The sequence below is a fragment of the Myotis brandtii genome, unplaced genomic scaffold (genome assembly GCF_000412655.1).
Source record: "Myotis brandtii unplaced genomic scaffold, ASM41265v1 scaffold838, whole genome shotgun sequence".
NCBI lineage: Eukaryota > Metazoa > Chordata > Mammalia > Chiroptera > Vespertilionidae > Myotis > Myotis brandtii.
The window spans coordinates 81,902-87,936 of record NW_005371399.1 but is presented as its reverse complement, the minus strand read 5'-3'; positions in this window follow the sequence as shown (position 1 = coordinate 87,936).

Here is a 6,035-nt window from a genome sequence, read left to right as displayed (position 1 = left end):
TGCCCATTATGCTGCTGCCAGGAAGCCCACTGTCTCTGTGTTAGAGCACATTCTCCAAAGGGCCTCTGGGATTCATGTGCTTCTGGGGGAAGGGAGGCCTACATAGCCTGACCAGTTCCTCCACAAACAATGAGCATGCTTCTGTAAAATGAGCACTAGGCTGAGAGTCAGATGAGCTGGCTGATAATTTCAGCTCTGTGTGATCTTGAGGAAGTTCCTGTGCCTTTCTGGGCCTTGGTTTCCTTGTCTGTAAAATAAAGTAAGAGGACTAATGCCACTTTTCTCAAAGAATGATGTATGCATCACTGGTGAGAAACAAGACTATTTTAGATAGTATACTGATAGCTTTTGCTATTTTAATTATGTATTTATTTTCACATATCTATTCTCACATGTGTGTTTAACTAGCACATCAGACCCCTAGTATCACAAATATTGCTTAACACAAGGCTAAAACACACACTTAAATTTTAAGAGTGAGGTAGTTTAAAGAAAAATGTTAAGTAAATAAGAAAGGCAGGCATCAGAGCATGACACAAGTCCTAGGGGTAGTTGGTGAATGACTGCAGCCTTCTACACAAGGGTCTATGAGGCCCTCCCTGCCAAAAAGACAGTGGGTTTGGGGCCCTAGATGTCCTGGAATAAAAATATACAGACTCCAGAGAGATTCGAAGATGGTGGCAGATTAAGTGGAAGCTATGCTGACTCTCCCAGGACCAAACTGGAATTACAACTAAAATATAGAAAAACTGCCCTAGCTGGTTTGGCTCAGTGGATAGAGCATTGGCCTGCAGACCTAAGGGTCCCAGGTTCAATTTCAGTTAAGAGCACATACCTCAGTTGCAGGCTCTTCCCTGGCCTGGGCCATGGTCAGGGCTCATGCAAGAGACAACCAATCAATGTGTTTCTCTCACATCAATATTTACCTCTGTCTTTCCTTTTCTCTTCCACACTCTCTCTAAAAATCAATGGGAAAGATTCTTAGGGGAGGAAATAATAAATAAATAAATATAGAAATACCATCCTGCATAATCAAGACTAGCTGGAGAGAACCCTGATAACCAAGGACGGAAAGTGGAGACCACATAGAGACTAATAAGTAGTGTGGAGGCATGAGCTAGCTAGGCTCCAACAGGCAGTAGCCAAAGTTCCAGAGGGATAGCTCAGCTGTGGGGGATTCCCACTGAGAACTCTGGAGTCTAAACCTCAAGCTGGACTTTCCAACCCAGAGCACCAGAACTGAGAAAGGTGTCTACATAACATCTGGCTGTGAAAAGCAGCAGGAAGAAACAGCTGGAAATGCAGGCACCCTCTTAATGGGCCAATGCACAAAATTTCATGTGCAGCCACTCACTTTGGGCTCTGGCAGAGGGCAGAGTGGAATGAAGTTGTGTGAAGAGAGTCCAAGGATGGGGGCTCTAGGGTCGGAGCTTGAAGTGCAGCCACCCTGGTTTCCTGTACTGAGTCATTTCCTCACTCTGTGGAGGACATCTTTCTCAGGCAGACCTTTGCTTTCCAGGTGGTTTTTTGCCTGGGGGGAAAGGCAGTTGCCCCACCCTATTGGAAGACCTCTCGTCCCACCCTGTGGTCAATAGCCTGAAGTTAATCTAGCCTGAATACAATCAGACTGCGGGCATAGGTGGGTCTCTGGAAGCTTTGAGTCTTTGCCTGATCACCTTCTGGGCCCAGAACTAAGAAAAGCAGACCATGGTGCACATCTTGGTCCTTTCCAAAATCACCCAGTCCAAGCAGAGGGAGCCACAAACTGAGCATTGCTGATAGCTCCAAACAGGATATTCAGGGGCAGTCACAAACAGCATCTGACATTATCCTGCACCAGAGACTATCAAAAAAGACTGAGAGTCATAGCATATCTACTTAATACATAGAAACAACCCCACGCAGGCAGCCAAAATGGGAAGACAAGAAAACAAGCCCCAAATGAAAGAACAAGAGAATTTTCCAGAAGAAGAGCTAAATGAAATGGAGATAAGCAATTTATTAGATATAGAGTTCAGGATAATGATTATAAGAATGCTCAATAGTATGAGAAAAGATATACAAACAATGAAAAATGACCAGTTGGAAATGAAGAATGACATAGAAGAAATAAAGAATTCATTGGAAAGAATGAACAGTAAATTAGAGAAAGCTAAGGATCAGATTAGCAAATGAGAAGACAGGGTAGAAAAAAAAGTCACTCAATCAGAAAACCAAAAAGAAAAAAAAAATTGAAAAACAGGAGGAAAGCTTAAGGGAGTCATGGGACAATATGAAACAGCAATAGGAGTACCAGAAGGTAAAGAAACTGAGCAAGGGTTAGAGAACCTGTTTGAAGAAATAATGGCAGAAAATTTCCCTCACCTGGTAAAGGAAAAAAAAAATCACACAAGTTCAGGAGGCACAAAGAATCGCAAGCAAAAAGGCCCAAACAGGCCCATGACCAGACACACCATCATTAAAATGCCAAAAATTAAAGACAAATAGAGAATCTTAACGGCAGCAAGAGATAAGCAATTTGTTACCTACAAAGGAGCTCTTATAAGGCTGTCAGCTGATTTCACAAAAGAAACTCTACAGGTAAGAAGAGAATGGCATGCAGTATTCAAGGTAATGAAAAGCAAGGATCTGAAACCAAGACTACTCTATTCAACAAAGATATCATTCAAAACAGATGGGGAAACAAAGTTCTTCCCAGACAACCAAAAGGCTAAAGGAGTTTATCACCACTAAATTGGCATTGCAAGAAATGTTAAAGGAACTGTTGTAATAACAAGAAGAAATATATATAAAGAGAAACATAGGCACAAAGAATTAAAATGGCAATAAGTAAGTACCTATCTAGCCCTAACCGGTTTGGCTCAGTGGATAGAGTGTCAGCCTGCAGACTGAAAGGTTCCAGGTTCGATTCCGGTCAAGGGCATGTACCTTGGTTGCGGGCACATCCCCAGTAGGGGGTGTGCAAGAGGCAGCGAATCGATGTTTCTCTCTCATCGATGTTTCTAACTCTCTATCCCTTTCCCTTCCTCTCTGTAAAAAATCAATAAAATATATATTTTTAAAAAAAATAAGTACCTATCTATAATAATAATAGCCCAGGTGGTCATCACACCCTCACGTTGTCACAAGATGGCTGTCACAAGATGGCCATGTGCACAGTGGAGGCAAGGCCTGGCAGCCGCTCCGCACAGTAAGGCCTGGGAGTCCAACGGCTCCGCACGGCACAGAGGAGGCTGGTCCCGGCAGAGGAGGCGGGTCGCAGCAGGGGAGGACAGTTGGGGGTGATCAGGCCAGCAGGGGAGGGCAGTTAGGAGCAATCAGGCAGGCAGGGGAGTAGTTAGGCATCAATCAGGCCAGCAGGGGAGTGGTTAGGGGGCAATCAGGCTGGCAAGCAGAAGCGGTTAGGGGCAATCAGGCAGGCAGGCAGGCGAGCAGTTAGGAGCCAGCAGTCCCAGATTGTGAGAGGGATGTCCGACTGCCGGTTTAGGGATCGGGCCTAAACCAGCAGTCGGACATCCCCCAAGGGGTCCCAGATTGGAGAGGGTGCAGGTCCGGGCTGAAGGACACCCGTCAGTGCACGAATTTTGTGCACCAGGCCTCTAGTCTATATATATATTGCTAATATGCAAAGTGTCCTCTTGGGAGTTTGACCAGGAGACCAGGAGTTCAATTGCTTGCTATGACATATGCTGACCACCAGGGGGTGGCACAGAATGAAGGAAGGAGCCAGCTGGCAGCCAGAAGGCCCCAATCAGCCCTGATTGCCAGCCAGGTCTAGGCACCCTACCGGTGCACAAATTTCATGCACCGAGCCTCTAGTCAATAATAACCTTAAATGTAAATGGATTAAATATTCCAATCAAAAGATATAGGGTTGCTGAATAAATAAGAAAACGTGACCCAAATATATGAGGTCTACAAAAGACCCACCTCAGAATAAAAGACTCACACAGGATGAGACTGCAGGGGTGGGGAAAAAAAATTTTCATGCAAATAGAAACAAAAAAAAACTGGAGTAACAATATTCATATCTGACAAAATAGACTTCAAAATGAAGGACATAACAAGAGACAATAAAGGTCACTACATAATACTAAAGGGATCAATCCAACAAGAAGATATAACCCTGGTAAACCTATATGTACCCAATATAGGAGCACCTAAACATATTTTTAAAAAAACTTCTGGAGGACTTTAAAGGAGAGATCGACAGCAATACAGTCATACTAGGGGACTTTAACACCCAACTAACTTCACTGGCTAGATCTTCCAGACAAAAATTAACAAGGAAACAGTGACAAGATCTGATGGATTTAATTGACATTTACAGAACATTTCATCCCAAAGCTGCAGAATATACATTCTTCTCAAGTACACATGGGTCATTCCGAAAGATAGACCACATGTTAGGACACAAAACAAGTCTCTATAAATTCAAGAAGATTGAAATCATATCAAGCATCTTCTTCGATCACAGTGGCATGAAATTAGAAATCAACTTCAATAAAAATACTCAAAAACATTCAAATACATGCAGTATAAATAGCATGTTATTAAATGATGAATGGGTTACCAATGAGATCAAGAAACAAATAAAAAACTTCCTGGAAACAAACGAACACACAACAACCCAAAATCTTTGGGACACAGCAAAAGTCCTGAGAGGGAAGTTCATAGCACTACAGGCCTACAAAAAAAAAACAAGAAAAACTTTTAATAAACTATTATACCCTACAACTTAGAATTAGAAAGAGAACAAGAAAAGCCCAGAGTAAGTAGAAGGAAGGAAATAATAAAGATCAAAGCAGAAATAAATAGCATGGAGACTTTTAAAAATACAAAAAAAAATCAACTAAACCAAGAGCTGGTTCATTGAAAAGATAAAAAGCCCAGCCAGTGTGGCTCAGTGGTTGAGCACCAAACTATGAACCAGGAGGTCACAGTTCGATTCCTGGTCAGGGAACATGCCCGGATTGTGGGCTCAATCCCCAGTGTGGGGTGTGCAGGAGGCAGCCGATCAATGATTCTGTCTCATCATTGATGTTTCTATCTCTCTCTCCCTCTCCCTTCCTCTATGAAATCAATAAAAATATGTTTAATTTTAAAAAGAAAAGTTAACAAAATTGATGAAACTTTAGCCTTTGTCATCAAGAAACAGAGAGAGGATCCAAATAAATAAAATCAGAAATGAAAGAGGTGAAGTAACAACTGACACTGAAGAATTACAAAATATTGTATGAAAATACTATGAAGAACTATATGCCAATAATCTGGACAATGTAAACTAAAAGAACAAATTCCTAGAAAAATATAACCTTCGAGAGAAACCAAGATGGCTGCATAGGTAAACACCGAAGTTTGCTGCCTCGAACAACCACTTCAAAAATACAACTAAAAGACGGAACGGACATCACCCAGAACCACGGAAAGGCTGGCTGAGTGGAAATTCTACAACTAGAAGGAAAGAGAAAAGCATACCGAGACTCAGAGGAGGCACAGTGTGGAAGTAAAGTACTAAGGTGCAGAGGTGCATGCAGAGCGGGCTGGCGGCTGAGGGCGCGGTTGTCATTTTCAATCGGGAGGGAGTCTCAGCCTCTGAGCTCCAGTTCCGGGTGAGTCTCTAGGGACCCAGACTCATACAGGAGAAGCGGGACTGTCTGGCATCGGTCGGAACTCGAGGGAAGCTTTCTCTCCGAGGGGCTTGCAGTGATTACCGGGACATTGAGAAGCAAAGCCTCTGAGGGCAGGACTGAGAGCAGCCATAACTGCTAGCCCCGCCCTGTTGATCCCGTGGGACCCGCCCCGCCCAAGCCCTGCAGGGAGGCTTTTGCTGGATAGCCTCAGGCAAAGGCTAGATTAGCACCTCCCTAGAGATCCAGGAGCCAGGAAGCCCAGAGGTCAGAGTGGGACCATCCAGCTTGCAGCTCGATGGAAACATAAAGGACACACTCAGGGGGCAGACTCAGTGAGCACCAAAGCCCCACTGAAGCAAGTCTTGCCCCATAAGGGTGTCTCCAGCACAGAAGTTCTCCCAC